This window comes from Triticum dicoccoides, chromosome 2A (assembly GCF_002162155.2).
Source record: "Triticum dicoccoides isolate Atlit2015 ecotype Zavitan chromosome 2A, WEW_v2.0, whole genome shotgun sequence".
Taxonomy (NCBI): Eukaryota; Viridiplantae; Streptophyta; class Magnoliopsida; order Poales; family Poaceae; genus Triticum; species Triticum dicoccoides.
In genome coordinates this window covers 777,102,800-777,111,771 of record NC_041382.1, presented here as the reverse complement: position 1 = coordinate 777,111,771, position 8,972 = coordinate 777,102,800, and positions in this window count along the sequence as shown.

Below are 8,972 nucleotides of genomic sequence, written 5' to 3'. Positions count from 1 at the left end.
GGTGTCCATCGGCTTGCCTTCGGATTCTTCTCCAGTCTCACCATTTGCGTCGCTACTGTTGTGATTGCGAAGGAGTATCGTGATTATTAGGAAAGCTAGGATAGCATAGGATATTATTCTACCTTGCCTTGTACTACAAGATGATCATGCACTAGTAGAAAAGGGGGCTTTCGTTCGGGCCTGGCCAGCCCATTAGTCCTGATTCTTCCACAAACTGGGACCAATGGATGCATTCGTCCCAGTTCGTGAGCCCAGGGGGCCGGCCGAGGCCTCGTGGGCATTGGTCCCGGTTCGTATGGACCCATTTGTTCCGGTTCCAGGCGCGAACCGGGACCAATGGGCCTCCCTCCTGGCCCACAAACATTGGTCCCGGTTCTTGGCTCGAACCGGGACAGAAGGCTGGGCTTTAGTCCCGGTTCCAGCCATGAACCGGGACAAATGAGTTGCCTATATATACCTCGTCGCTGCAGCAGAGCACTCCACATTGCTCTATTTTTTCTGGCCGGCGAGGAGAGGGCATTTGGGTGCTCTAGCTCACCTCCTATGCACACGAGGTGTTCGATGAAATGCCCAAGCCACGCTAGTTAAGCTTTCTCCTCTCGAAGCTCGACCTCCAAGCTCCATTTTCCCCAAGATTTGTCTAGGTTTAGCGGTCCGTCACGTCCTGTCCCCGTCTTCACCGCTGTCGATCACCCGCGCCGATCTCATCACCTGCACCACTGTGGTGAGCCTCTTATCTTCTTCTGAAAGAAAGAAAAATTCTTACTTTAGATATATACTTGTCTAATTTTCTTACTTCCATTATTGCTTGTGCTTATATAGTGTGATGGTTTTGGGATCCGCCCCCGTCGGCCCTCGTCCTGGCTATGATTCGGATGTGGTATATATTATCTTTTATAACTATTTGGTTCATTTACTGTTTATGACAATTATTCCCATCAAGTTGACATAGATTTTATTTATGTAGGAGGTAGTTGAACCGGAAATTCCAACCGACCCTATTGTCGAGAGTTTAAATTTAGTTGAAGAAGAAAACAAATACTTGAAGGAAAAAATAAAAAAATTGAGGAGGAGAAGATGATATTGGAGTTGCATGTTGCGGATGTCGTCGATGATCACAAGATCAAGATGGATGCAATGCGGTTGAAGATGAGAAAGATTAGAAAATATGCCATTCATACCGAGGCTTGGTATCATTATGCCGTTGGATCAATTTTGACCTTGGTTGTGATTATGATCATATTTATTGTTGCATTGAAAGGTTTCACATAGTTTCAATGTATGGTTTAACTAGATGCTCTGGAGAGCTATATGTTGTTCAATGAGAACTATCTATGTACTAAATTGACGATGAACTGCTATTAATTTGGTCACTTATCTATCCATGAGAGCTATATGTACTAAATTGATGATGTAGATTTGAATGGTGCATTTTATACATGAAGTGCATCCAGTTTTTTTCGTAAGCCTCTCTACTTTCTTGCACATGCTATGTGGGTGAAATGATGATACCATGCCAACTTTCAACCTTTTCAGAGTTCATTTGTAGTGCTTTTCAATTTTAGGGTCTTATAGCTCAAAATAATCAGTAAATGCATGAAAAATAACAAATGAAGTCAGAAAGGGTTGAAAATTGATGATGTGGCTTTGAATGGTGCATTTTGAACACAGAAAAAGTATGGAGTTCAAATAAGTTCAAAAAAATGAAATCCCTTTGTAACAGACGAGTTTCCGTATAAAACCCTGATACTTTGAAAGAGATTGTGCATTTTGTACACGAAGTGTCATCCAGTTTTTGCCGTTAGCCTCTCTACTTTCTTGCACATGCTATGTGGCTGAAATGATGATCCATGCCAACTTTCAACCTTTTCAGAGTTCATTTGTAGTGCTTTTCAATTTCAGGGTCTTATAGATCAAAATAATCAGTAAATGCATGAAAAATAACAAATGAAGTCAGAAAGGGTTGAAAATTGATAATGTGGCTTTGAATGATGCATTTTGAACACAAAAAAGTATGAAGTTCAAATAAATGAAATCCCTTTGTAACAGACGAGTTTCCGTCTAAAACCGTGATACTTCGAAAGAGATTGTGCATTTTGTACACGAAGTGCATCCAGTTTTTGCCGTAAGCCTCTCTGCTTTCTTGCACATGCTATGTGGGTGAAATGATGATACCATGCCAACTTTCAACATTTTCAGACTTCATTTGTAGTGCTTTTCAATTTCAGGGTCTTATAGCTCAAAATAATCAGTAAATGCATGAAAAATAACAAATGAAGTCAGAAAGGGTTGAAAATTGATGATGTGGCTTTGAATGGTGCATTTTGAACACAGAAAAAGTATGGAGTTCAAATAAGTTCAAAAAATGAAATCCCTTTGTAACAGACGAGTTTCCGTATAAAACCCTAATACTTCGAAAGAGATTGTGCATTTTGTACACGAAGTGCATCCAGTTTTTGCGGTAAGCCTCTCTACTTTCTTGCACATGCTATATGGGTGAAATGATGATACCATGCCAACTTTCAACCTTCTCAGAGTTCATTTGTAGTGCTTTTCAATTTCAGGGTCTTATAGCTCAAAATAATCAGTAAATGCATGAAAAATAACAAATGAAGTAAGAAAGGGTTGAAAATTGATGATGTGGCTTTGGATGGTACATTTTGAACACAGAAAAAGTGTGGAGTTCAAATAAGTTCAAAAAAATGAACCTTTGTAACATACGAGTTTCCATATGAAACTCTCATACTTCGAAAGAGATTGTCCGTTTTATACACGAAATGCATCCAGTTTTTACCGTAACCCTCTCTACTTTCTTGCACATGCTATGTGGATGAAATGATGATACCATGCAAAAATAAAATTAACTAAAAAACTTTTATAAAACTCTAATAGCAAAAGGAATGAACTAAAAAGCTTTTATAAACCTCTAGTATTTTTTAAACTAAAATTATATAAAATTCATGCCACTGAAATTATCAAAGTATTTTCTATTCAAAACATGAAAAGCAGAAAGAAACAAAATAAACTTTGATAAAAAGTAGAAACAAAATTAAATAAATTAAAATTTAATAAAATAAATAAGTAGAAACAAAACAAAATAAAATAAACTTTAATAAAATAAATAAGTAGAAACAAAATAAAAAAATTAAAATTTAATACAATAAATAAGTAGAAACAAAATAAAATAAACTTTTATAAAATAAAGAAGTAGAAAAAAAATAAACTTTATAAAAATAAAATAAGTAAACTTTAATAAAATAAATAAAAATAGCAACAGTAAGGTTTTTGTTATAAGTAGAAAAAATTAAAAATAATAAAGCAACAAAAAAATATAAAAAAGTGCCAACTACTGGGCCACCACGGCCTGAATACGACTAGAAATCCTACCATGGGCCAGGATTCAGGCCCGCAGAAGGCCCAGTAGGCCCATCAGGCATAGCAGTGACAATTATGCTCGTAAGCCTGTAATCGAGAGGAGCTCGGGAGGGGTGCGGCAGTGGGGCTTATAAACCACTCCGCGCCCCTCTCAACTAGCGAGGTGGGACTAAAGTTTTGGCCACGGGGATCACGAGGCCTTTGGTCCGGTTGGTGGCACCAACCGGTACCAAAGGGGGGCAGTTGTACCGGTTTGTGCCACCAACCGGTACGAATGCCCCCTTTTGGTACCTATTGATGCCACCAACCGGGACCAAAGGCCTCCGCTTCCCGCCCTTTGGGCTGCTGAAAAGAGACCTTTGGTATCGGTTGGTGCCACCAACCGGGACCAAAGGGGGGCATTCATACCGGTTGGTGGTACGAACCGGGACAAAAGGTGTGAGTATATAAGCCCACACTTAGAAAAATTTGCCCAACTGCTCCCATTCTCCCCCGACGCCGCCAGGCCGCTCCTCTCGTCACCGTCGCCGACGCCGCACCCTGCCCCGACACCGCCCAACGCCGTCCGATGCCGCCCGCCGCCACCACGACGCTGCCTGACGCCGCCCAACTTCACCGCCGCCCAACTTCACCGCCGCCGACGCCCTCGACGCCAACTACCCCGACGCCGGCCGCCGTGCCCTGCCACCCCCTGTGAGCACACCTGCCGCTCCACGTGCTCTTGCGTGCGCCCGCCCCGACGCCGGCGCCGCTCCTCGCGCACCTGCAGCCCTGCCCTGCCTCGCCGGCACCGCTGCCGCCATGCCCTGCCCGGCCGACCCCTAGCTAGAGCTTTCCTTTATATTTTTTGTTATATATATATATATATGCTATTTGTTTAGATGTTTTCAGATGTTTTTAGTTGTTCATAAAAGAAATTTAGATGTCAAAAATGTTTTTTATGTTCATATATAGAAAGTTTTTATAAAAATGTATATATGTATGTATATTATCTGTGTATATATGTTCATATATGCAAAAGTTAGATTTTTAGAAAAGTTTTATCTATATATGTTCTCTGATTTAGTACATTAATTTTAGGTTAGTTTCATTTTTAGAAAAGTTTCATATATTTAGGAAGAAGAAAGAGAAGGAAAGAAGGAAGAAGAAGAAGAAAAAGTTTTATATATGCAAAAGTTACATTTTTAGAACAATTCTATATATCTAGCTAGGAAAGGAAAGAAGAAGAAAAAGAATGAGAGGAAAAAGGAAAATAAGAAGAGGAAGAAAGGAGAAGAAGAGGAGAAATAAATAAGAAGAGGAAAAAAGAAGAAAAAGAAGAGGAGAAGAAGAGAAAATAGATCTTTTCTTCTTTTTTTTCTTCGTTGTCGATATACCCCGTCCCAATAACTTCGTTTAGTTTTAGGATTATTTTAGTTTATGTTTACTTAAGGATGAAGGAAAATAAAAAGGAGAAGAAGAGGAGTGGAAGAAGAGGAGAAATAAATAAGAAGAGGAAAAAAGGGGAAAATAGAAAAAATTCTCTTTTCTCTTCTTCTCCTCTTTTTTTCTTCTTTTTTTTCTTCGATCTTCTCCTTTATTCCTTTCTTCTTATCCTCTTTTTTTTTTCTTTTTTTCTTCGATATACCCCGTCCCCGATAACTTTGACATGAGGGGGGGAGGGGTCCCCGAGGGTTTGAGGGGCGAGGGGCGCGAACTAGCTAGGGTAGAGGGTCGAGGGTCACCGAGGGTCGAGGGTCGCCGAGGGTTCGAGGGTCGAGGGGTCTTCGTATGTTGTCGTTGTCGATATACCCCCTCCCCGATAACATTATTTTTTGTTCATATTTTTTTTCATAGCATTATTTCCATGTATATATGTATGTGGCTATGTATGTATAGATGGATAGCATTTTTTTCCATGTATGCATGTCATTGTCGATATACCCCCTCCCCGTTAACTTCGACAGGAGGGAGGGTCGATATAACCCTCCCCGATAACTTCGACATGAGGGGGGGGGGGGTTGATATACCCCCTCCCTGATAACTTCGACATGAGGGGGCGGGGTTGAGATCTAGTTTAAGGGGTCGAGGGTTGAGAACTAGTTTAGGGGGTCAAGGGCCAAGAACGTCAGACATTCATGAGAGAGGCGAGGAAGAAGGGGAAGAAGAGGGAGAAGAAGAGGAGAGGAAGAAGAGGAAGTCTTCTCCTCTATTCTTTCTTCTCTTCTTTTTTCTTCTTCTTCCTATATGTATTAGTTTTTTATTTAGGTTGTTAATTAGTAGATATTAATTTTGTTTATATATGTATGGATTCATGTGATATGTATGTATGTATGTATCGGGTATGTCGTTGTCGATATACCCCCTACCCGATAACTTCGACATGAGGGGGTCGAGAGGGGGTCTAGGGTCGCCGAGGGGTCGAGGGTCGTCGAACATGAGAGGAAGAAGAGGATAAAAAAGAAGAGGAAGAAGAAAAAAAAAGAGGAGAAGAAAGAATAGAGGAGTTCTTCTCCTCTATTCTTTCAACTCCTCTTTTTTTCTTCTTCTTCTTCCTCTTTTTTTATTGGGAACGAGGGTAGTCGAGGGTCGCCGAGCGGTAGAGTAAACCCTAAATAGCAAGTATCGTCGGTGTGAGATACATGTGCCGTCGGTGTCGGATAGTACATCCACGTCCCACAAGTGACGCGGGCTTCGACGCCCACGTCACTTGTGGGACGTGGATGTAGTGTCCGACACCGACGGCCACATGTATCTCACACCCATGATACTTGCTATTTAGGGTTTCCTCTCCCGCTCGGTGACCCTTGACGACCCTCGTTCCTGATAAAAAAGAGGCCACCCCAAACCCTAGAGAAGCAGCGTCGAGGCCACCCCAAACCCTAGAGAAGCAGCGTCAATATTTGTTGTCAATATTTGAATAATATATCCATCTGTCATGTTTGAATAATAATTGCCATGTTGTCAATATTTGTAGAAACTATGGACACCGCCCGAGACGAAGTACAAGAAGAGTTGTTGGGGGACATAATCGCACGAGGAAGTGATGCCGTCTGCTTGTTGTTTCTCAACGACACCGATGGTCTGGAAGCAGCTGGCTATGATTATGATGGCTCCGGTGACCTAATGCCGGTGCAAGAAGGAGACCGTGATGATGTCTCCGGTGACCGAACCGAGTCCGGCCAGGTATATATATTAGTTAAGCTTCTGCTGACTAGCTAATTGATGCATTCATTGTTTTGGTATGTACACATATTAATTAAGTCTTTGTTCTTTTTTCTAGCCCTCCGGATCGAGCACAACTTCGGTAAAGAGACGAGGCCCGAAGAAAAAGTTGAGCTCGGATGAAAAGTTTGAGATCATAGCAATCACGCCCGACGGCCAACCGATTGAACCCCTCCGGACAAAGAGTGCATCTGTTGCTCAGTGCGGGGTTTTGGTTAGGGACAAGATCCCGATCAGCATCCAGCAATGGTTAAAGCCGGCTATAGAAGACCCTGAGGTGTCTTATGTCAATGATATGCAAAAAAATGATCTTTGGATTGAGCTGAAGTCAAATTTCACCCTACCGCCAGAGGATGATCTAGAGAAGCCAGTTAAAGAGCAATTAATCAAGTCTTTTGCTCTTAAGAGGATGGCAGAACTATTCAGGAGGTGGAAGAAAGAGCTGAATAAGTTTGTCGAAAATAAAGAGACACCAGAATTCAAGGGCAGATATGAGAAGATCAGAGATCACTGGCCCGCATTGGTGGCCCACAAGACATCGGAAAAGAGTAAGAAGATGTCGGCGACAAACAAGCAAAATGCTGCGAAGAAGAAGCATCACCATCGCACGGGGTCAGGTGGCTACCTCGTAGCCCGGCCTAAGTGGGCCAAGACTGAGAATGATCTGGTTGATAAAGGGATCGAACCAGAAACAATTAACTGGCTAGACCGTTGCCGGACTTGGTTCTTCGGGGCTGGCGGAACCTTGGACCCTGTAACAGGGAAGTGCATTTGGACGAACGATCAAATGGACATATCAGTCAGGAAGCTTCAGCAGTATATCGAAGCAGCGCAGCAAGGGACGTTCTTTCCAGACAGAGAGAACGACGAGCTCACAATGGCCCTCGGGAATCCTGAGCACCCTGGACGGACATGAGGCACGCCAGGCTCCATTCCGTGGAAGGTTGGGTTTTCGGACATAGGTGGTTACAAATGCCAGGAGAGGAGGAAAAAATTGCAGCAGACCCAAATGCAGGCGCTGCAAGCAAGGGTACAAGTGATAGAGGAGCGAGAAGCAAATCGCAGCAAACGAACTGCCGAAGCTTCCCTCGAAGCTACCCCGCCATCTCAGCGGAGAAACACCGTGGCTTCCACCGAGCTGCTTCAGCCGGAGCATGCCTTGACGGCTCCTGCCAGCTATCCCGTGGATGCTATCACGGAGTCTCAAAATTGCCACCTTATGACGCAATGGATGAATTTGAAGGTCAAGGCGGCTGTTGGCTCTGTTTATCCTACTGAACCCGGCGCAACTTTTCACTGCCGGCCGATTCCAGAAGGATATGCTAGGGTGATGGTGGATGAAATAACGGAGGGATTTGAGGACCTCCAGCTTGACCACCCTACCGGTGAAGGGGAGACTAGGCTAGGTTCTGCTCTGAAGACTCCATGCCTATGGCGGAAGGAGCTAATCAACCTTCCGAACTGGACGCCTCCGCCTCCTCCTCCTCCTCCGGCAAGTCAGGGCACTCCGCCTCCTCCACCGCCTCCTCCTCCGTCGAGTCAGGGCACTCCGCCTCCTCCACCACCTCCTCCTCCGGCGAGTGACGATCAGGGCACTCGACCGGCTCCTTCTCCGGCGCGTGGCGGCACTCCGCCTCCTTCTCCGCCTGCGCCGACGCGCCCCAGCAGCCAGCCTCCTCCTTCTCTGCCTCGTCAGCAAGGGCGGAAGAGACCTGCCGCCGCTCCGGCTGCTCCAGCGCGTCATAGTCCTTCTCCTCCGCCTCGTAAGCAAGTAAAGAAGACAACCGCTCCATCTGCTCTGCCGGCGTCTAGCAGTACAGCCAGAGGCGGGAGGACATACGGATTTGGTCCTTCTCTGAAGACTCCAGAGAAGTTACCATACGAGAGGACCCCGGAGGAGAATGCCGAGATCGCGTGAGAAGAAGTGAGGAACTTCTTTGAAGGGGTGAAAGCAAAGAAACATCCACCTCCGGAGGAGAAGGTAGATCCGGTGAAAGAGAAGCGCACTCTGGCTGCCCTGACAAAACCACCCAAGTCTCCGCCGAAAGGAAACTACGAGCGCATTATTGGAAAGTAATTTTCTGAAGCGGAGCGGTCGGGAAGTATTGTCAGTGATCAAAGGCTGAAAGAACGATGAGCTGGGAAACAAATTGCCTAGCTCGGCGAACAAGCGAAGCAATCGTGCCCCCCGCTCAAGGTGCCTAGCGCCAACGTCGCTAATGATCCGAGGATGGTGCCCGGTTATAGCAATCTTGGCGATTACCTGCCCGACGATGTACATTATGATTTCATGGAGGTGCAGATACAAAGATACGAGTACGGGAAGCCTCTCGTCAAAGATGAAAGATCTCTATCAACGATGATGCGAAGATTGCATGATTGGTACTTGAAAA